Genomic DNA, 24,461 nt, shown 5'->3' on the forward strand with positions numbered 1-24,461 from the left:
CCCGAAGGAAGGTAATCCCAATGAGGATCAAAGGGAGCAGGAGAGAACACAAGCCTCCATGGCTCACCAAAAGCATCCGGGAATGTCTCCTTGCTAAAAAGGAGGCTTACACCAATGGAAAGAAGGGATCATCACCAGGGTGGACTATTCTGTAGTCGCTTGGGGATGTAGGAGGGTAGTTAGGAAGGCCAAGGCAGAGATGGAACTGGGACTAGCTTCCCAGATTAAGGACAATAAGAAGTCCTTTTTTAAATACATAGGAGGTAAAAAGAACGTCCCAGGTAATGTGGGGCCCTTGCAGGAGGCATTGGGAAATTTGGTCATCACACCAGATGGCAAAGCTAACATGTTTAATGATTTCTTTGCCCCTGTCTTCCTAAGTAGGGACCAGAACAGCCACCTCCCTGCTGGGCCCCCCTTGGGCCCTGGGGGAGGCACACCTGGGCCACGGGTTACAGATGATTTAGTTAGGGAGCTTCTGGAGGGGTTGGATGTATTTAAGTCAGCTGGTCCGGATGATCTCCACTCTAGAGTTCTAAAGGAACTGGCTGAGGTCATTGCAAGTCCCCTGGCATGGCTTTACAAGCACTTGTGGTGCTCTGGTGAGGTACCGGAGGAATGGAAGATGGCCAACGTAGTTCCCATCTTCAAAAAAGGCAGGAAGGAGGACCTGGGAAACTATAGGCTGGTTAGTCTTACCTTGATCTTAGGCAAGTTGTTCAAGAAAATTATTCTGGCACACATCCAGGAGGGGCCAGCAGGGGACTGCATGCTTAGGGGCAACCAACACGGGTTCATCAGTGGCAGGTCCTGTCAGACCAACCTGGTGGCCTTTTACGATCAGATCACCAGATCATTAGATGCAGGGGTAGCAGTGGATATAGTCTTCCTGGACTTCTGGAAGGCTTTTGACACTGTCTCTCACCCCATTCTCATTAAGAAACTGGGGGGCTGTGGTGTAGACACCCACACAGTCAAATGGGTCGCCAACTGGCTGGAGGGCCACACCCAGAGGGTGGTAGTGGATGGGTCCTTCTCAGCCTGGAAGGACGTGGGGAGTGGGGTTCTGTAGGGCTCGGTCCTCGGGCCCGCACTGTTCAACATCTTCATCAGGGATTTGGATGAGGGGGTAAAAAACACCCTGTTCAAATTTGCTGATGACGCTAAGATGTGGGGGGATGTGGGAACACTGGAAGGATGCAACAGGCTACAGTCAGACCTAGACAGGTTACAAGGGTGGGCAGACGAGAATAGAATGGGCTTCAACACAGACAAGTGCAAGGTGATGCACCTGGGGAGGAACAACCGGCACCATACCTACAGGTTAGGGAACTCCCCTCTTGTCAGCACGGAGGCAGAAAAGAATCTTGGATTTATCATTGACTCCAAGATGAACACGGGCCAGCAGTGTGGGGAGGCAGTCAGGAAGGCCAACCACACCTTGTCATGCATCCACAGATGCATCTCGAGCTGGTCCAGGGAGGTGATCCTCCCCCTCTATGCGGCACTGGTCAGGCCGCAGTTGGAGTACTGCATCCAGTTCTGGGCGCCACACTTCAAGAGGGATGTGGACAACATGGAGAGGGTCCAGAGGAGGGCCACTCGTATGATCAGGGGACAACAGGGCAGGCCCTATGAGGAGAGGCTACGGGACCTGAACCTGTTCAGCCTCCACAAGAGAAGGCTGAGGGGGAATCTTGTGGCCTGTTATAAACTAGTCAGGGGGGATCAGCAGGCACTGGGGGAGTCACTGTTCCCCCGAGCACCGCCCAGAGTGACCAGGAATAACGGTCGCAAGCTGGCAGAGGGTAGGTTTAGGTTAGATATCAGGAGGCACTACTTCAGTCAGGGCAGCTAGGGTCTGGAACCAGCTTCCAAGAGAAGTGGTGCTGGCTCCTACCCTGGGGGTGTTTAAGTGGAGGTTAGATGAACACCTTGCTGGGGTATTTGACCCCAGTACTCTTTCCTGCCATGGCGGGGGGTCGGACTAGATGATCTGCTCAGGTCCCTTCCGACCCTAGAAACTATTAAACTACCTAGGTGTTAGCAGTGGATCAAAAAGTGCTTTTCAGTTATAAGGTTCATTATATCTATTTTATTGGTGGGGAAGATGAAACACGAAGAGGTAAAGTAACTTGCTTATGATCACCCAGAAGACCAGAGATACAACTGAGAATAGCCAGCATTTTAGTTTTAGCAAGATTTTTTTTTCCCCACAGATTTCATGAAAATCACCTGATTTCACAATGTCAGCAACATCTTTGCAATTGCAGTTTGGATAGGCCCCTAAATTATGAAACTCTATCACTGAATGCACTGTTCTATGAACGAGTTAGCTATGAAACATAAGCAGAATATAGAGAATTGATTTTAAACTGAAGCTCCTAAATCTGCCTAAACTGTAGAATCCTCATATCCTATTTTGACTCATTTTAGAAACCACACCTGGGAGCAGAGACCAGAGGTCTCCCTGTGACCTTTGCCCTCAGGATTAAGGGATTATTAAAGCCATCTTCATTTGCCATAAAATACTCTCTTGAGGGCCAAATTCTGTTCTTTTTGTGAACCATGGGTCTAGATAAATAAGTAGAAATTAACTCTAAATATATACAGTAACTATGTAAATATATTCTCTAACTATCACTATATACTCACTGTGACTCATTACAAAGATGGCCTGTGATTTATTATTTTATTTCCATTCATTGAGTATGACATTGGAGCTTCATCAAAAGCAGTAGTACTGTCCATTTTGCCCTTTGCATGAAAATTTCATTTAAACACTTGTATAAAATTGTTAGAAAACTTACATGGGGTATTATGAAAGATGTTGCACAGAAAAATCTCACAGATGTCCTAGTTAGTTAACTGGTCTTTCTTCAGATCACAGTTTCCATCTTTTGTATTGTAAGACATATGACTAAACCAATTTGGTCTTTAATCCATAGAACATGCTGTCAACCTTGTCTGTCTGTTTTGCTGTCAATGCTTACTTGACTATGACTACAATGGTGAAAAATTGAATAATAACAGTTCTCTTGCTTATATTTGATATGCAATTTTTAGATGTTTTATGCTATTTCCATATATACATTTGCTGAGAACTAGTCTTTAAAATTACTTTTTACTTATCTTCATGACTCTAGACTTTGAAGTAATACTTCAATGACAGCTGAACTGAGACATTTAACAGGTTCCTGAACAGACCTCTCTGTATTCCATACCATACTAAAGAACTCCATTCCTCTTGAAAGTTTTATCATGTAGGAGGCTATTAAAGTTATGAGGATAGGCTGAAGCATGAATAAATCCCAAGACTTACTGATGATGTCATTATACTGGTCAATAAAATACATAGAAGCAAAGAGTCTTCATGCTACAAAGATCAGCTAACCAAATCAGGATATACGAGCAATTAACTCTTTAATTAAGATGAATGGATGACATTAGCCCTCCTTAAACCCTGATCGTCAGCATTTACAAATAGAAAAAGACGGATGTCTCCTTCCCAAGAAATCTAGCTTTTATTTTTCATTCTTTGACAGCACCTCATTCTTTCCACTTTGTAAACAAATTTGCTGAAGAACACTGCCGACCACAGAGATTTAAACAGCCTTATTCAATCAGCGCTGTTTCTCATTGCTTAAAGGTACCATATAGGAATTTAATACATTATCCTAACAAGTTGCATTCAATTTGTGTATTTAATTGAGAAAAATACAGCACTTGTTCAGTCCAAATTCCTGAGATTATATAAATTCATTCAGCATGATACTTTAGAGGCCAAGGAGTTAAGTACTCTTCAGTTTCTCTCCTTTGAACTGGGTTGTGAGTCCAGAATGAAGTATGTATAATTTGAAGAATTATACTTGGCTCTGTGTCATTGCAAATCAGCATAATCTATCTGAAAGCAGATGGCCTATCTTTCCCTACACTTTGAGTAAAGTGTATTTATACCTTAATATTCAACAGAAATTTCCAATTGATTGATGTTTCAGCACTCTTGCCTTTATAATCCTACTAGAGCAATCCCAGGATTCCAACTAAAAGATCACACTTACTGCAACCATGTATTATTAATGATCAATAGCATGTGTACAATTTCCAGCTACCTGGAAAACAATAGTCTTGATTCCTTGTTATCTTATGATACTCAAAGAACAAATATAAAGGGGGAGGAGAACAGACTTTGATTCAGTAGGGCTGGGGAGAAGTGGAGTTGATTTAACCAGTATTCCTAATGTGTTTCATGTTTCAAGTAGATCTTTAATAAATGAAACTAGACAGATTATTGCTGGTGCTAATTTTGTAAAGGATGCTTTGCTGGAAAGAGTTAGGAAATAAACAAAAGTGGAAAATCAAGTCCCTTGTTTTTTCACAGAGCAAGCTGTGCTGATGTTTAGTCAAATACCAGCTACTTTGAAGTATAGGAAATCTTGGTCCTCTGGATCCCCTCTTATAGTCATTCCCATCATTTAGAAATAACCAGACAAGTAAAAACAAACAAAACAGCATTTTACTGGAAGAGGAAGTGTGGAAGCGTGGTAGTTTGACCTGGCTCTGCAGCATCTGTATAGAGTGGTTGCTTCAGTAGGGCTTTTTGGCATTTTTATCTAATAGCTGATTCAATCAGCTATTAGTAAAGGCACCAAAAAGCCCCGCTGAAGTGCCCAGTACAAATGTTGGGCAAGTCATGTCAAACTAACAAAATGCCACTTCTGGGCATGCAATGCTTTCAGCACAGGGGCACGCTGAGCTGAAAGTAAAGCGCTGGCGGGGGTGGTTCCACGTCTGTATGCAATCAGTAAGTTCATTTTCCTTATTCCATGTCTCTGATAGAACAGCATAGACCCACAGCAAGGAAAAGAAAATTTTCCAATAAAATACAAAAGGACTGCATGTTCTCTGATTGTGTTGGCACTAAAAAATTACATTTCCATATACATTTACTATATTTTAAAAATATTAATATGAAAGGTTGTATGGTGACCAATTCTCTCTCATGTAACTGTCTAAAATCTCTTCTCTCCTGAATCTTTTTTTTTCTGAGTTAACAGGGTTATTATCTCTTGCGCTGATGTCTGTGCTATATCAAATTATACAGGTAGCTTATTTTGACTGTCAAAAATGCAGACTCTTTCCGGTCCCCATTGCACAGACCAGCAGCCTAGAGCCCATGAGATGAATCTGGCCTGAAGAGCCATTTCATCCAGCCTGTAGACATGGGGCTTCAGTGACAGTGAATGTTAAGGGGCTTTGGCAGCAGTTGCTTTCCACTGTTGCTGCAGGGAAAAGCAGTAGTGACGCGGGTGTTCTCCCTATGCTGCTTCTGGGAAAAGTAGTACTAGTGGCTGGGTCCTAGGCCCCTCTACCCCCTTTTCTCTTCCCCCTCCCCCCCCAGTCTGATACAAACACTGTCAATCTCAACTGCAGCCTTAAAAGGTTGTCAGCTGTTGGCATAGACTTCATTTTTTAGCCTATATACAACAGAGATTTTATGGGATGCTCTGACAAATATGTGAAAACTGCTTTTTATTCCACAATACATGGGGAAAAATTAGTTGATGCTCCATATATATGCCCAATTTGGGAACTAGCAGAGTAGAAGTTAGGGCTGGGCCAAAGGTAAGCTGGCTAAAACTATGCCACTATCAAAGCACCCATAGGTTCTGTAGGAATTTCAGGAGCAATGATGTGACACCAAGGCAGGGTCCTGCATAGTATACATCTCAAGAAACCTAAAGTACAAGATACTGTGCATAGGATGGGCACTGAAATCTTTGGAAAATTGGGAATTATGCTATAGCATAAATCAATTACAGGGTCATTCATTTCCATTTAACAACTTTCAGTTTTATTGAAATTATTTTAAAATACAAGAAAATGAAAGAGCCCAATCATATCCAAATCCATTTGACTTAAGAGGGGATCCGTTAAGCAAAGAAGACTTTGTTAAGGTTCTCACCCCACCCTGTCTTGTTAGAATAGACTAGAGACTGATTTAAGTTAATGACAGCTGGCTAAAATGCCTTAAGGCACATATGCTGGAAGCAAGGTGCCACATGGTAACTCCACTAAGCCCTATCCATTGCACAGTGTGCTTCCAACAGTGGGTAGTGAGGTTGGCAACGTCTCCATCTGTGCTGGCATTACATCAGAGAAAAATGTTCTTCCATGAGGGAATTCTCAGCTGCTCATCTGCAGCCAGATTACAGCCTCTAGCAAGGGGGTGGAGATGTAAAGAAGGCGGAACTGAGGTGGGGAATCCAGCCTCGCATATATAACTGATTTGCATGGTAGCAGGGGAACACCCTTCCTCCTGAAGTGTAAGAAGTTCATAAAAGGAGACCTTTTGAGCATCATGAATGGTTGTAATTGGGATTGAAGAGCCTGGAGGAGGAGGCAGAAACTGCTGTCCTGTGCTTCTGAACCACATGGACTTAAATTATATTGTCCTCTATTACTAGGCATTCCATATGGTAGCATTCTTACCCTTCTGTTTAGTTTTTAATTTTCATAGAAGTAGGGGTCTACTGTATTCAAGGCTTAGGAACTCCACCAAGTCGGTGTGTTTCCCCCACCGTATTGGTTCTGCTGTACTGTACAAGAGTGGAACATTGACTGATAAAAGCTACCTCAAACTTTCTTCTTTCTTGCTAGTGAGGGGTTCCTATTTCCCGTAATCATTCAGGGAAATCTGATAAGAGGAAGCATTATGTGACATGGTTGCCTATGACAGACAGCAGGGGACTGGACTTGATATGAGTCCCTGCTAGTCCTGAGTTCCTTTGTGGTCCATGTTCATATCTGTTGCTTTTTCAATTTGTTTTTCCACACAAACAAAAAATCTCCCTCTTCCTACTTCTATCTCTGTCCTTTTAAAGGATAATAGGAAATTGCTTTTCCCACACAGGCAAATAGAAGCAAAATGGTGGGCAGACCATCTGAGAACCTGAGAGATGGCAGAAAAAAAGGCCACCTTCATTGAAAACAAATTTTTGGTGACATCATGACAAAAAGTAAAATAATGTGGGTATTTGGGTAGTCCCACAATTGCCTTAAGTATAGACCCCAGCAAGTGAGGTGCTGTTTCCAAACCTGTTTCTATATCAATTTTAAAAGAACTCATCCCATAAGGGCAAGATTTCCTAGGTGAAATCTTGCATTCTTGAAAATAATCTGGCTCCGCAACAGCATAGAAATCTGCAGGTTTGCCAAAATTTAGACGCTAGCTCTCTTCTGAACTCATGCTTCCAGTTGAAACAAGTTCTGGAGCAGTTTACAATGTAGAGTACTATCCACCTTGCAGTCAGCTGTAACTGCCAAAACCATTTCATGTATTGTAATACTGTATTCTAAACTCATACTAGAGGAGAGCTCTAATCCTGGTGCCAGCAATGCAAATTTTCTTTGTTTCAACTCAGTTGAGATGCCAAGACAACTTGGGGGAAGAGCTCTACATAATCTCCAATTCCCTTAATTTTCCATTCATCTCTGTATTCTTCTTGATGCTTAACTGTTAGAATCCTTAGGAAACTTTGTTTCTGATATGGTGAGGGAAAATGAGTTGTTATCATCACGGTTGTAATTATTATTATTGTTGTTTTTATTATTATTATTTATACCATGCCTTAAGGATGCTAGGCCTCTTGTGGATGTAAAAACAGGCGTTTTCCATCATAAAGAACTTAAATACAAGTTATTTCTCTAATCCAATATATTTAAATGTAAGTCTTTACACTCCAGTCATTTCCATTAGGGCAGTAGAGTAGAGATACCTGAGCTAACTCTAAGCAGTAACAGGTTAGCCACGGCAGCATGCAGCTCAGCATGGGCTAATTATTTGCCCAGACAAGAAGGAGGGTAAAGTAGCCTGAACTGAACTGCATGCTGCTACAGCTAATTACTTTTGTGACTGCAGTGCAGGCAGACACAAGAGCCCAAACCCAATCCCATGTACTTTCATGAAAGATGGAACAATTTACTAAAGGAGCATGTGACATAACAAGGAAGTATAAACAGAAGAGAGAAAGATGAAAGACATTAAAGTAAAGGATTACACATGCACATGGTAGGTAAATGTAGCCAAAAACCCAAATCATCTGCTGGCAGAAGCATGTGCAATGCTCTTGTTCTCAGTCATGTTGCACCCTGTTACAGCAGTGCTAGCAATGGCCTGAAGCCTCTTGTTTGTTGATTAGCCAAATGCATGCAAGGCAAATTTATACTCTCATCCTCGGCTCTTTGCAAAGAGGGATTGTCACCATGGTAACAAATGCATCACATGACATCCATTTCTTCATATTACAGGAAAGCCTCTTAAACACTCCACATGATGTTTAATGTCAAATCTATTACTTCAGTCATTGTTTGTGGTGATGAAGTAACTTTACAGCATGTTGGTGTGATGGTTTTTGTAATTTTTACAATTAAATTTTCCTTCAAGTTTCTTAATTTAAACTGCGCGTTAATAGTTTTTGCATTAAGGGGTTGGAATAGGCGGAAGTGGGCTGCGGGTTCAATTTTATGTATAGCTTCTGAAACTGTAGCTCAAAGTTGATCATCCAAATTCCTTGTATTTTTGTGAGGGATCGTTGTTCAAGTGAACCCTGAATTGTGCCAAAATGCTAATAATTTAAGAGATGTCTACACTACAGTAAGAGAAGTGCTACAGATAGGCATACCTCCACCAGCTTTAGCCTACCTACGTCAGGTACTAACAGCAAGTGTGGATTACATCAACACAGGCAAGAAATCTAAGTAAGCTCTCAAGCACCTGGATGATTTTGATCAGCCTGAACGGAAGCCTATGCCACTATGGCTTCGCCTCTGCCACCACCTAAAAGACTTGTGTTCTTGTAATCACACGGTTGACAAAACTAAATCCTGTTTTGGCAAAACATTTTCCCATAGCTTTATTTTAATGTCAACCTTCTAAACCACCAGCCACTGATGTAAATGACTTTAGCTAAACTTATGGTACAAGTCAATGGAAGTTGTCCATCTGTAGCACTTAAGTGTCTTCAGAATCCCACTGCATTTTCTATATTTTCATATGCACGGCTGTCAGTTTAGTTAGCAGGAACTGTTTGAATCTTGAACACATCTGACTGGAAAACCAGAGCTCTTAAAATGGCAGCGTTGTGTACATGATTGGAAAAATAAATGATTACACCTTGAAAAGGTATATGAACAACAACATAGGGAGTATCAAGCAAATGAAATGTCAATAACGGAAATAATCAGAATGAAAGTTAATTACTTCATTTTACAACTGACAGTTCAGTGAAGTTTCTGTTTTAATATTATGTGCAAGCCAAGCTGCCAGGTTTTATTTGTCATCTGATATAATACTAGCTCTAGTCCAGGATACTGGAAAACCTCTTGTTGAGTTTTACCTCTTTAACCTCAAATGAAAACTGGCATTCCATCTGGATCATGTCCAATGTGTCACATTTTGGTAGTCATCAACCACCTCACCTTATAAATCAAGAGCACTGATTAAACAATCAAGATTTTTGAAATGCCTTGAGGGAACTGTACGCTTTTTGCATCAGTAATTAGCATGAGGCAGTAATGCTAAAAACGTATTTGTACTCCAGATATAAAACTGCATTTCACATACTAGGAATAATCAAAGAGCTTATATTCAAAATGTGTGCTTCCCTAAGCTATCAACACATTATGGACTTTGCCATAGTCCTGCTGCTAGTTTAAGTGAGCTTTATTACAAGTTCTCTTTGCCGTACAGCCTTTCATTCACCTAACAGAATAAAACCTTTTCTACAGCTGTATATTTGGAAGCCTAAAACTCTGGGTAGTGATTTTTGTAGGGCAGCTGGTTAAATAAAACTTAGTACATTCTGGTCCTTAAATGGGAAGCTATTTAAATTAAAGATCTTTTCAATTATTAAAACTCGGCACACATTGTAACTAGCATTTCTCTTGCTGTTACAAGTAGTCACTGCACGACTTAAAATTCTTCCCCCAGTACGCACATAAACACTGCAATAGTAAAATAAGTGACTGCAGTTTGCAAAAGCTACAGTGCATATTGATTAGAATATTAAATCATTAGTAAATAAGGTATTGTTCATAAGAAAAATAGGAACTGAGGAACTGGCACATAAAATGAGACTTAGGCAACCCTTATTTGCAGTCCTGAAAACTGCTCAGCTGCTACCTAACACTCAAGTCAACTCTATCTTACTTTATGGTTCCTTGGGTGCCTAGAGGTCTGCTTCTCAGCACTACCTCATTCAATGGAGATGGGGCAGCTTGGCATTTAGCTGATGGGCATGTTCAGGTGGGCTGTAGAAACCAGCTGTTTCTCTGTTTACGTCTTCAGCAGGGCATGAGTTAGTACATGTTTGGAGAGACATCTAACACACACTGACAGGATTGGGCACTTCTAAGTACTAGGTATTGGTACAGGAGTTTCTGTGTTTGACATTAAGCAGTTACTGGATAAAAGTGCACAGGTTCTGTATTAATACCCTATGGGCTAGGCACTTGCAGGCACCAAAGTAATTTATTACTGTTTTGAGGCTCTTGGATGAAGGACACTTCAGAGTAAAATTAATATAACTAGATATAACATCCCTGATATTTGGGCTAGGACCAGACAGCCTCAAACCAAAAATCTAGATCTAAACACATGCAATTTTATGGAGTGTTCAACATTAAAGCCAAACTCAGTTTTCATTGTTGCAAATTGCCTCATATTATGACCTGCATCTGTGTTGTGGGCCCACTTATAGCAAAGGTTAAATTAATTGAGTCACTAGGAGCCAATGATTGTATTACTTGAGAGAGATTTGATATTGGGTGAAGAATTTCTGTGTGAGGAATTTAAGGGTGGCAGGAGACTGGGAGGTGTCTTATAATTTTAAGTACAAGCTACACTTTCTAGGTTAGATGGGCACATCTACACCTGCAATTAGTTGTGACTAAATGTACTGCTTATAAAGCTAGTGTGCTGTAAGGAATTTTTGGCAGGTGTATACATTTAGTGCCAAGTCCCTCCAGCCCTGTCATGTGCCCCTATGGCTACAAAGGGGAGATCCAGGGTCTGGCCCTAGCTGCCAACACCTGATGCCAACACTTGACTTCCATCTTGGAAGAAACACAGACCCGCCCTCTAATCCTTGGCTAGCCACTTTTCTGCCCAGGAGCCACATGCCCAGCACAAGGGCAGCATGTGGCAGCTCCCTCCTTGCCCACCCTGTCTCCCTGTGCCACGGCTGCTCCAGTCTCTGCCCCTGCCCGTAAAGCCCAGCACTCCACTGCTCCAGCCCTGGTCCTGCCAGTGACAACCAATGTCCCATACTCCTGTTGGCCATGATGCTGATCCTGCTGGCCCCAGCAAGCCACCCTCACTCAGGCCCCAGAGGAGCTACAAACCCACCAGTGGGGGCCAGGGCACTGCCTGCTGGAGGCCCTACCCAGCCTCCTCCTCCTGCACATACTGCTCCAGCCCACCTGCCCTGCCATCCACACACCCCTGGCTCCTCATCCACCCACAGCACCAGTCTCAGGCCAGGTACATGTTCAAACCAAAAAAGTTTTCCCATCACAACACCCACTTGCATCCTTCCTCCCTCCACCTGTCCCCAGTCTCTGCCCCCTAGGGAAACCTAGGGGGCAGAGCCTGGGGGCAGGTGCCCAGTACCCCAGCCTCAGGCCATTCCCTTGTGGGTCTGGAATCTGTGGTGACCCCAGTGGGTGGCAGCTTCATGCTGCAGCCACCTGGGATGGCGCTCCCCAAGGGTGGGATGGCGCTCCTCCTCTGGCTGCCCCAGTGCAGGGCCAGTGTTCTCTTGAGGTATGTCTAGGTCCTCAGGCACTTGGCATGAGGGAGAGCAGTGGGGCTGGCCCCAGGTGAGTGGTGGGATGTCCATGGTAGGGGATGGGCCAGGGGCTCCTGTGGGCAGCAGGAGACAGAGGACCTCCTCCCAGACCCAGGTGGAGGCCTGCTGAAGGGTGATGGATGGGACCCAGGGGACCTGCAGGGCCATGGACACAGGTTGGGAAGCAGGGAACATGGATGCAACTACCAGGCCAGGATGGTTCAGGGTCTAGCAGTTGGTATCATTACCCTCCACTGCCCAGGCCTGGAGAGCCACCTGCTGCTGGAGTAGATCAATGTGCTCCTGCTTCTGGGCCTCTGTCCACACCCAGTGCTCCCCCTGTATGGTCCTATGCCTCCTCCCAGGTGGTCTCCTGGATGATATACTCTGCCCTCCAGGCCTGCTCCTGCACCTCCCACACCTCTGCCGCTAGCCACTGGGGCAGGATGGTCCTATCCAGTGTGCACTGCTGGCACAACTGGCATTTCAAGGTGACTCCACCACTGGGAGGTGGTGTCCCAGAGCCTGCATCCCTGCACAGTAGGAGGGCTGGTGGGCTTTACCCCACATCCAGATGGTGTCCCTACAGAAGGAAGAGACAGAAGCCTTTTGTAAGACTTTGCAATATTTCAGACATAAGATGCTCTGTACCAGGGGCCATGTGCTGCCCAGCCTCAGATCAGGGGTCAACCGTGCGTGGGTACTCAGGGACCACAGTAAGTTGCCCAGGTGGCCACTAGCCAATCCCCCCATTCCTACTTACTCACCTGGGGCCAGCAGCCCATCTACCCTACCCCTTTCCGAGGGTGAGACAGGCCAGGCTGCTTGTAGCACCTGCTGCTGCAGCTCCAGATGCCACTTCCCACCTCTTTCCATGCAAGCCACCCACTCTGCTATGAGCCAACAGTACCAAGGCTTAGAGCACACAGGGCTTCCAGACAGCTTTGATGAGGGGCTGGCCATGCCCCTACCCACCTCACTGGGGGCCTCTCAAGGGAGGCACCTGGGGGCTGCCCACCCCATGCTGCCATTGCACCCTGAGCATGCCCCTGCTACATATGCCCCAGATGATGTACCATCTGTTGAGCTGTTTGTGCAGGCTGAGGTGTGCCCAATCCACTGTGTCCTACTGATGATGATCCTCCCCGTGCCCTGGGCACACCTGTGCTCCTGGTTTGGGACCCTGAGCTATGATGGTGCTGGGGGCAAACCCAGGCTGCCCTGCAACCTCCAGTAGGCCTGGAGGGTTATCTGTGGCAGTGATATGCATCCCCGCCCCCACCCCCCCACTGCCAAGGAGGATATCACCCCCAGCGTGTGAGGACATGGGGCTGCTGAATAAAGTTCAGAGCTGTGTTCCGCCTCTCTATATGCTGTATCGGGGGGGACCCCAGGGCCAGAGGAGTGTGGGTAGGTGAGGCAGAGTGTGCGGAAAGGGACCGGGGCCACAGGCAGGGGCTAGGACTGGGGACAGGGCAGAGGTGTAGACTAGGAGGGTTCTCTCTCAGTGCAGGACTTACCACATCCAGGGCTGGTGAGGCTGATGGCTCAGCTGGTGAGGCTTATGGCTCCTCATCAGCAATGGTGACCAGCTGTGCCTTATGGCTCTTCATCAGCCCCTACCCCTCCCCCCGCCAGGAGGAGCTGGCACTCCTGTCAGCCAGCAGTAATATTGACAGCCATTCCTCGTGTTAGGATCTGGGACTGTACTGAGGCAAGGCAGCTGCTGGCAAGGGCTTCCCAAGTTGCCAGTGGATGTTGCAGCATGGAGAAGGGTGGGGCAGGATGGGGAGCTGAAGGCCCGAGGTGCCCTCCACTGGTGATGTGTTACCAGAGGGATTAGAAATGAGCTGAGGCTTGGGCAGGCTGCCCCTGCTGGTGATACTCACAGGGATGCAGCCTGGGTCCCAGGGCAGAAAAATCTTGGTCAGCTTCTACATAAAGGCCATGGTCTTGTGGGCATGACCAGATCAACAATTGCAGTTGGTCACAGCCATCCACTGTGCTCACAAAGCCTTGACCTTATTGCAGCACTGCTGCACTACTTGGAGTGCCCTTGCTCCCACATCCTACCCAACAGGACCTCATAAATGTGGCTGTTTAAATGCCTGCCTCACTCAAGCTACCTCAGCACTGTCCCAGACCACCATAAGGTTGCCAACTTCCTCTTGGGTCCAGCTGATGGCCTGGGTGGTTGGTACAGGCATGCAAACATGGGTGAGGCTAGGGATTAGCAGGGAGGATGGTGAGGACATGATGTCCTGCGGTGGCTCTCTGTGCCCCCATGCAACTGTCCCTATAATGCTGGCCCTGAACAACTGCTAGCAGTGCCCAGCAGAGGCACAACCTGGAACTGGGAGCCACATGGCAAAGGCTACCACAGGACCTGCAAGGACAGGAAACACTGCTGGAGGTTAGCAATAACAGGGAGCAGATGCTGGCCCTGCTGCCAGAGGCAGCCAGCCAGATACCTTGGGGGGATATCAGGGCTGGGAAAGGGGTGCAGCAAGCTGCAGCCCTTTGCAACACTCAGCTGTGGCCAAGCAGCTGCTCTGGAGAAGTGACAGGCCAGACAGAGACAGCCTGTGTTCTACCCAGGGGGACACATGAGGCCTACAGGGGTTCTGGGGTTTATACAGGACCTACCAGGCTTTTGTGCAGTGTGCCCCAAGGCACAAAATGGCTGCAGTCTTTTCCAGCCTGCAGGTAGGGGCTTCTACAAAGCAGCTGAGCCCTAGGGCAGAAGAGGATCAAAGCCAGGAGCCCTGGGGCTGGCTTCAGGCCAGGCTCTGAGTAGCATTTACACGTGCATTATGGCATATTAACTAATCATGACTAAATTTGATACCTGCATTTGCAGGCATCAAATTTAGTCACAATTAGCCGTTTTTACTGTGCACATTAATACATACTCCTTCACTGTGCAGTAAACCAGGCTAAGGCATGTTAGGCATTAACACATCTCGTGTAGACACGTCCTGTTAGAGTAAAACAAACTAAGCATGTATCTTTTACATTTAAGGTTAACTATTCCTAATAAGTTTCCTCAAAATAATTCAGTTGTCTTTAAGTATAATTGGAAAGTTGGGCTAGAGCTCAGAGGTTGAAGTTCAATGTGGACAAATGCAAGGTACTACCCCTCAGGAGGAAAAATCAAAAACACAAATAGAAAGTGTGACACCTGGCTGGATGGCAGCACTATGGAAAAAGATGTGGGAGTCTTGGTAGACCACGGACTCAATATGAGTCTGCAGTGTGATGCAGCTGCACAAAAGGTGAATACAGTTTTGGAATGTATCAATAGAAGCATTAGGTGCAAGACATGGGAGGTGACAGTAGGCACATCTACACATGCACTTTAATATACAGTATTTTACTGTGCATTAAAGAATCATGTAAAACCATGCAATTACAGTAACTCATGGTAAAATAGAGTACTGCATATTGCATGTCATTTTTAAAATGTGTGCTTTCAGTACTGCGCATTAGGGCAGCCTAATGTGCATTTATTTAGTACCTCACATAGGTAGTACTAAATTTAATGTGCATTAGGAAAAGCATACTAATGCACGTGTAGATGTGCACAGATCTTCTCTACTCAGGACTGGTTAGGCCTCATCTTGAGTACTGTGTTTTGTTATGGGCTCCACACTTTAAAAATAATGTGGAGAACTTATGGTTCAGAGGACAACAAAGATGATGGCTTGGATGGCTTGCACAGTGTGCCAGATATGTAACTAACAGGGTCTGTGGCTGGGCTAGCAATGATGGTAGCTGCTAGGTCTGTGCAAATGGGGAACTATTTGATTCGGATTCAGATTCAGCTGATTTGGATGCCATACGCAGCACGGGTCTCAGAGCAAGTGCCACATGCAGCACATGTCCTAAACTGCCAGGAGTGGATGACACATGTCCCAAACTGGCCAGTACAGGGGATACACGCAGCATGTGTTCTAAGCCACCTGGAGCAGGTGCTGCATTTGGCCTGTGCCAACCACAGCACTATGTCCTGGGCCCTACATGCGAAGCCAGTCTGGCACATGTTGTGTGTGGGTCAACTCTGGACCCAAGGAAAGCATTGGGAGCAGATGACAGGGCTCCATGGGCTGAATCTGGCTCATAGGCTATACCTTTGATACCCCTGATCTAGAGAGTATCTTCTTTTTAAAAATCAATTTGTATCCAAATCACAAAGACATTAGATCTGTTTAAATAAATGTTCCACAATATTATGATATCAAAAATAGTTGTATTCTCTTTTAGAGTCATACATTAAGTGGGGTTGGAAGGGATCCTGAGAGGTCATCTAGGGCTTAGAAAGCAATTCATATGGGGAGAGGATGAAGAAGCTAGGCATATTCAGCTTTTGGAAAAGGCATGTCAGAGAACATGATAGTAGCCTTCAAACACTTCAATGGCTATGTGACATGACACTTAGTGTGCCTGTCCCTTTAAGAGGAGAAGCTGACTGAGAAGCAGCTTCCAGGTGGCAAGGAGAGGCTGATTAGATGCTCACCTAGATGGCAGGTAGCCAGGCTGAGCTGATCAGGCAGTCTGGCCCTGAGAGTCATGAAGCAGCAGAACAGCAGGGCTCCAGAACTGACAGTAGAATTGGGTAAGCAAGCCTGCAGGCCTGGGAACAGGAAAGTTACCTGAGGCAGAGAGAGGCTTGTTTATGCAGGCAGGTGGTCTTTATTTTATGTTAAATCCAGAAAGGGTCTGGGTGTCTGCCAAAGGGCTAAGATGTTTTTTATATAAGTTGCACTGGTAGTTTAGCTTTGATCCCTGCTGGGGGAAGGCTCAAGGCATACTCAAAAACCTGGTAGCCCAGAAAGGGGCTAGAAGCAGAGTCACTGACTTGTCAGGGGGGCAAGTCAGGTCAAGATGTCCAGAGATCTTAACTGGCCTCAAGGTGGGGACGGAGCCCAGGAGAGGCCAAAGGTCCAGGAGGGACTTCAGATAGGGACTGACAGAGCCAGCATGCCTGAAGATCTTGACAAGCTCATGAGTGGGGCCAGGGCCCAGAGGGCTCAGGGGTCTAAGAGAGGCCACTGCCAGAGACTGACATGGTCTGGGACCCACACTTAGGGAGGCTGGGCAGTTAGGGAGGCTGGAGCCTAGCTCATACCATGGGCATGGGCTAAAGAGCACAGTGAGAGCAAAAGGGGAGGAGGTTGATAAGGCTGAGATCCCTACAAAATAAGTGATGGTACAGTCCCTCCCAGACCCCCACTAGTCTTAGTTCAAACCCAAGATCAATAGGCCCTCTCAGCCTGTCCATGCCTCTGAATGGCACTTGTAGCTTTATAGCTTTTCCCCTATACCATGCCCCATGCCTTGAGGGTGTAACTGTACTTATTTTGTAGGGATCTCAGCCTTATCAATCTCCTCTCCTTTTGCTCTCACTGTGCCTTTCAGCCCATGCTCACAGTACCAGACCTGGTTTCTAGGCTCCAGCTTCCCTAACTGTGGGTCTCAGACCATGTTAGTCTCTGGCAGTTGCCCCTCCTAGACCCTTGACCCCTCCTGGGTGCTGGTACCACTCATAGGCTAGTCAAGATCTACAAGCATGCTGGCTTTGCCAGTTCCAGGGGCTACCATCCCTGCAGTTTTTACCACCCCCCTCCCCGTGTTGTAACACATAGATGTGACATGAGTTTTGCTTTTAAGAATTTGGGGTGAAGTTCCCCCCCAAATCCCTGCACCTATCACCTTGAAACTTGTCAGGCTTTGTGGCCTCACCAGGGGCTACTACCCCTGCAGTTTTCACCCCCCTGTGTTGTAATACATAGATGTGACACAAATTTTCTTTCAAGAATTTGGGGTGCAGTTTCCCCCAAACACATGCACCAATATTCTTTAAACTTGGCAGAGTTAATTCTCTCAGCAGAGGCTACCACCCCGGCAACTTTCATCAAAATCAGACAAAAAACAACAAAGTTATAGATATTTCATTGATTCCCCATTATACCCTATGGACAGATCTCCAAAGCAGCTCCAAAGCTTTTCAGAAGTGATTCAGAAGCTCCGAACTGCTTTGGAAAGCCTAACAAAGCCAGTGCTTCTATCCAGACATGCTGCTTCAGATGCCAAAGCATCCGAAGCTTCTCCGGATCCAAAGCAGAGTTTGAAGTCTCACACAGCCTTAATATTTACTTAGAGATTTTATAACTCTGTCTTCATTGTTTCAAGAAATGTATCTGGTATTGCTACAAGCATCATTGTTCTGTAACTTTCGAGATCAGTCCATGTTTCTGTCTTAAAGACAGAAAGAACACTGACTTCCTTCCAGCACCCCTCTTGTAAAAACCGGCTGTAATGATAGATAGCATACTTAGTTCAGATCCTTATTTCTTCCATTTATTCAGAATTCTTCGTTAATTATTATTTACTCCTGTTGACACTTTACTATTGAAATTATCAATTTGTTTCAATATTTTTCTTCTTACTCCTAAATGAGTAATAGCATTTCATTTTTATCTCCATGAAAACAGTAGCTTCAATTGTCTTGCTAACACTGTGTTAACATCATTAGAATGCCTTTGACTTCAACAGGGTTAGTCCTGATTTCCACGAGTATAGGAGAGGGAGAGGCTTGTTACGTCTGAGTGCAGACAGTCCTCCTATATTCTTTATGATGCGGTCTGATTAAAAGAAAGTTATTTAGCTACTCTGAAATATCCCTGTCCTTCATAATTGTTTCCTTTAATTCCTGATAGTTGAATAGACCCGTTGATTCTTCCGGAGACTGCCTGCTTCTGGTGTACTTAATTTTTTTTCTTGTTATTTGTTTTATGCCCTTGACTAATTGCTGTTCAGATTCTCCCGTGGGCCTTCTAATTTCCATCTAACATTTTACCTATAAAAGTTGATATTCTTTTCTGTTAGCTTCACTTGACCCTCCTTATTGAAGAATACACTTGGCTTTGAGTTGAGCATTTCTAAAATGTGGTGCTTATTTTTTTAATTAACATCTAGAGTTAGATCTTGTGATGGACAGCCTTAGATTATGACAATTAAAGAAAGGAACAGCACACTAGTAATAAAAAGGCTCTTTAAAAAAAAAGGGAGCAGACATTTTTGTTACTCAGTAGAGGAACTACCAGCCCCAAGTGTCAGAGGCATCAGAATTGGACCCCCACCCCTGTAGAGCCCTTGACTCAGGACCGAAAGCAGCACCATGGTGTTGCTCTTGCAGGAGCAGCCAGATGCTCAGACACGGTCACTGCTGTAGGAACAATAGGTAAAACAGACAGATCACACCACCATTGTGGCTGTGGCTGTGGCTAAAGTCACAGCAGCAGCAGCTACTGGGGACTGTTTTTGAGTTGCTGGAGTAGCTAAGACTCCCACATCCATCCCCATCCCCACCCATCTCTCCCTGCCCCCTGCTCCCCAGCTTTTGGAACCATCTCCCCTCCAGTGCTCAATAGTCCCCACTGCTCTCCCACACTCCTGCAGGGTTTGCCCAGGCCACAAACCCTAGTTATTACACCAATTAGATTTTACAGAATAATTTGCAGAACTTTGTGGCACTATACGTAACCTTAGCTGTTCAACCATTCAGGAACTATTCATTGAGATCAGTGGAATTTTTTGCAGAAACCTAAGGAGAACTGAACAAAGCCTCCTGATGAAGACTGCAATGTGGGTGCTTGAGGAACTATATTTCTTTGACAATCAGGGATCCCAGTTTTCCACAGGAAAAAAGCAAGAAAATCTGTGTTTTTCCATGACCTATTGAAAATGTGGTGGTATCCCATGGCAAGCAGCACCATTTCTGCTGTCTTATTTTTGCCTAGTTTTTACCTCTTGGCCAATCAGCAGCATATCCTTCCCCCTGCTGCTAGTAGGCTGAGGCAAAAACTATGGCAAAAATAAGAAAGCAGAAATGGTACTGCTCACTGTGAGACACTGCCATGTTTTTGGTAGGTTGCAGAAAAATGTGGATTCTGCAGTTTTCCGTGGTGAACAGAAGATTAAAATCCTGCTGATAATGTTTTTCTAGCTAATTAGGTGGGTGTCAGAAAAGATAGACACTAGCCAATGGGTTGGACACATTTTAGCCTTCTCACAGTGTACACATTCTTCTTCTAAGACTCATTAAATTAGATGATAAACAAAATGGCTTATGGTTTCCTATTGTAACAAACTTCCAGCATTTCCAATGAGGGTATCTCATATATCAAATGAAGTACACTGATACCACTCTACCGTATTACATTGAGTCATAATTTATGAAAAGCTGTAAATAAACACATATATCTAAATAATGACCACTGCCATACAGTGATAGCTTTCACTCAGAGACACTGACAACAAAAGTGACAGTGACATTCGAAAATGATGAGGGCAAACACATTGGAATAAGTGCCCTTCCATGCACATGCATAACTCCATAATGTATGTATGCACCTCAGGTAGAAGATGGCCTTTAGTGTATCATGCTATAGGACAAATACCATTTTAACTTAATATTACAAGTACAATGTAATGTAACTAAATGCATGTGCAAGCTATTTCACAGTTAACTCATCCATGTTTATTATTAGCATAGGAAAGACACTCGACTTGGCTAGTGGTGGTGGCAGTAGCAGAAAATACTAAGGATAGGCAGTAACAGAAGCATGAGAACAAGACTTGGGAGAAAAACAACTGAAATAGTTAATAGTGGATTTCAACGAGTTAAATAATTAATTACAGAAATTATTTGGTAAGTATAACTGCTTCAAAGTTGCTGATCTGGGCTCTGACATGGTCTTTCAGAGTATTTTCTTTACCAAGCTAAGGAAATACGGACTAGATGAAATAGTGAAATATAGATACATAAATGGTTGGATCTTCTCCATAATCATCAATGTCTAGTTGGGAGGAGGTACCAAGTGGGGTCCCCCATGGGTTTGTACTGAGCTTGGTATTCTTGAACATTGTTATTATTTGGATGATAGGATTGAGCGTATGGCTCATGCCACAAGCTGGGTGGAGTTGCAGACACACTGAAAAGCAGGGCTAGGATCCAGAATGACCTGGAAAAATGGTCCACAGTTAGTTTGATAAGATTCAGCAAAGACAAGTGCAAAGTCCTATAATTGGGGCAATAATTGCATACACACATACAGATTGGGGAATAACTGGCTAGTATGCAGTACTGCAAAGAAGGACCTGGGGCTTACAGCAAGCTAAATGTGAACCAACAATATGCTTTTGTTGCAAAAAAAGCCAACAGTATAGTGGGCTGTATCAACAGGGGTGTCACTTACAAATCAAGGGAAAAGATTCTTTTGCTCTGTTCTGAACTGGTGAAGACTTATCTGATGTACTGTGTCCAGTTTTGGGCCCAATACTTCAAGAAGAATGTGGATAAATTGCAAAGGGTCCCGCTCACAGTGACACATTATTAGGGGCCCAAGAAGCAAGACTTTTTAAGGAAAGGCTGAAAGAACTACTTATTTTGTCTGGAGAAGAGAAGACTGAGGAGATATTTGATAACAGTCTTCAAATACCTGAAGGGTGATTGCAGAGAGTATGGAGATAGCTGTTGCTGTAGAGGACAGGACTAGAAGAAATGGCCTCAAGCTACAGTAAAGGGAAATCTAGGTTGGAGATATGAAAGAACTTTCTGATTCTGAAGGTTTCCAAGCATTGGAGCAAGCTCCCTAAAGAAGTTGTGGAATCTCCATCCCTGGAAATTGTCAAGAGCAGAGTGGACAGACACTTGTCTGGGATAGTTTAGTCAGGAATGATCCTGTCCTAAGCAGGAGGTTGGATTAAATGACCTTGTAAGGTCCCTTCCAATCCTACTTTCCTGTGATTCCAGGTAATGGATATTTTTAAGAAAAAAAAATACCATCTTACATCAGGAGCTGAATTCTATGTCTATAAAGTAACAGAAAGACTCCAGTGGATTTTGTCTCAACCCCCAAATAAGCAGTTTGATTAGCATTATTTGACCAGATCTAACAAGGAATCTGTGTGAACTCAGTCTTCTCTTGCTATCATTTTTAATATATGCAAACTGATCCTGCCATGATATATGTATTTAGTCAATTTCTGTACTAGTTTTGATTTAAAAACTAAAAATCTTTTGCATTTATTTTAAATAATGACAGATGTTTGAATGCCACCTTAAATTCATGTAGTCTCAATTTGTTTTTTACTTTGCAAACTAACATGCCACATGACAACCTGATAAGGGAAGTTGTAATGCAATGTAATGGAAAATTACTTGTTGTAAATGCAGCTCATGTGTTCCAAAACAAATGCATGCATTTGCCAAATATTTAACTTACTGACAGAAATTGGAAGCAGGTATTTCAAGTTATCAAGTGATAATTTTCTGTCTACACATCCCTAACTTGACATCCATAAAAGAAAACAACCACCACTACCATTACCACACCTTTGAGCTTTTTATAAAAGATTCTGCTGAGTGTACAATTGCACTGATGGAAGCTCAGGTATTATCACTGTATTCATATACCATTCACTTCTCTGGAAATGCTATCATAAAGTGACTTAACACTTTTCAGTCTAAGTTTCAGTGTAATCATAAGGACGCCACACCATTTTGTGCATTTATGCTTACTGAGCCTTCTCACTCTCCATAAAAGGAGAGAGAGATATCTTACTTTGCACTATAAATACGAGTTCTCTAGCTGGAAATATTACTTTTGCTGAATGATCCCAATAGATGTTTAAACTAATCTATGGAGGCTGGAGTTGCTTATTTTTCACTTATGGGTATCATGTTTGGAGTTTTTGTGGTCTCTTAAATTTGCCAGATTGCACTACATTTTCTGGATTTCTCTATGAACCACACAAACAGCAAGTACACCATTAACAGAATTGCATGATGGTATTGTTAATAATGCAATATTTCTTCAATTTTGGCCACACAGTCGCATGATAATTTCCAAAACAGCATATTCCTTTTCCATTTACGTTTGAGGTCTTGCTATTTTGCTACTTTTCTCCTGAGCCTTGTTTCTTCTCTCTCAAAGGTATGTCTTCTACATTCATTTCAGCAGGCTGTCCCCAAATGTTCATGACTTCCCAAGACTAAGTTGAAGATGACAAACTATAAGGTTGACCAAAAAGCATGCCTGATTGATACATAAAGTAAGCTATACTGGTTGTGCTTAGGCTCTTACCACTTGTCTGAGATAAATAACATTTGCTCAGTATTTACAGTATTCCTTGGGTGTTTCTTTCACTATGGATGGGGAAATACTGCAACTTCTAATTTTTTTTCTCTCTGAGACCGATATGCATGTACATGAGCATACGCATACAGATACACATGGATTTTGACTTGAGAGGTTAAAAACATATATATATTTTAATTAATCTAGAAAAAATAAATTACTGTCTAATTTGCTAGTCAACTGTTTTTCTACAGATGTAATAAAAAAGTGACAGCTTCTTACTAGAACTGTGAAAGAATTTATAGGTATTTCTATGGTTTTAACAAGATGAAAACATTCCTTCCTTATTCAGCACTAGAATTTCAAATTTTATGGCCAGAATCAACAGCTTTACACTTAGGAGACCCAAAGGAGTTTTCTGTCAAGCCAGAGATGTGTGCTACATGAGCAGGTGAAAATGTGATGGAGAAAAGTGTGATGTCAGGTCAGTGATTTTTATACATTTAACTCCTGCCAGGCTTTATCTATTACAAAGTATTTTAGCTCTTGTTCAAAACTTTAGAAATTTAAGCAGCTAATAGAAATAAGCTATTAATTGTCCATTTCCATATAAAAATGCAAATATATTCTGGAAATTCTGCAGAATTCAGCCTTGGTGTTCATTTGCTGCAAAACTCACATGGACAAATATATATTTAAATCACCTTTGTCTCAATACCTCATTTATTACTATGTAATTTACCTACTTGATTAGCATAGATATTTATAGTATAGTTTCGGGACAAAATAGAAACTATAATGACTGTACAGCAATGTTATTCATCAAATAAAAATTATCTCTCTTGTTCAGTACTAGATTCAACAATATCTGTTTTCTCATTCCTTGCTGGTGCTTTTACGTTCGTTTAATATAGTCTATACTTTACTTGATATTCTAGCTCAGGGGTGGACAACCTATGGCAAACATGACAAGTAGCATGAGCAGCCCATCTGTGTGGCACATAGCAGGGAGAGATCAGGGAACATAGTGACAGATAGGGCAGGGAGCAGAGCAACAGAACATGCAACAAAAAGGGATCAGACTGGCACCTGGAGAAAGTGTGGGGTTTACCTTTGGGCATGCCTGTCAGAAAAGGTTGGTACCTATTGTTCTAGCTTATTATTACAAGAAATCATATTTTCTTCTATACACATATACTTTTTTTTCCAAAAAAAAAACAAACTAGAAATTACGATGCTTATTATAGGTGAGGAATCTCAGTACCAGCAGTATATGCCACTTAAGCTTCTACAGGCAAAAACAGAAGTCTGAATGTGATTCACACTGGGTGTGACATGCATTTACTCCAGCCTAGATTTACTATGCAATAAGCTACCGCACAGTGGGCACATCTACACATGTCCCTATGGCACCAGTGTTACAGCCTGTACTGCACCACCCGCACATGGCACGGTTATTTATAACCAC

The 24,461-nt window shown here is 43.6% G+C and overlaps 1 long non-coding RNA gene across 1 annotated transcript in view; it reads left to right on the top strand.

Moving 5' to 3' along the window:
* Nucleotides 1-22,936, top strand: part of LOC149856360 (uncharacterized) — a 743,716-nt gene extending 720,780 nt beyond the window's left edge. The window contains exon 7 of the long non-coding RNA XR_016444434.1: nucleotides 22,874-22,936. This is a non-coding gene — a long non-coding RNA (uncharacterized LOC149856360). The remainder of the gene's footprint in view (nucleotides 1-22,873) is intronic.
* Nucleotides 22,937-24,461: the final 1,525 nt, after the last annotated feature.

The sequence above is a fragment of the Crocodylus siamensis genome, chromosome 10 (assembly GCF_052110815.1).
Source record: "Crocodylus siamensis isolate JL-2025a chromosome 10, ASM5211081v1, whole genome shotgun sequence".
Classification (NCBI taxonomy): Eukaryota; Metazoa; Chordata; order Crocodylia; family Crocodylidae; genus Crocodylus; species Crocodylus siamensis.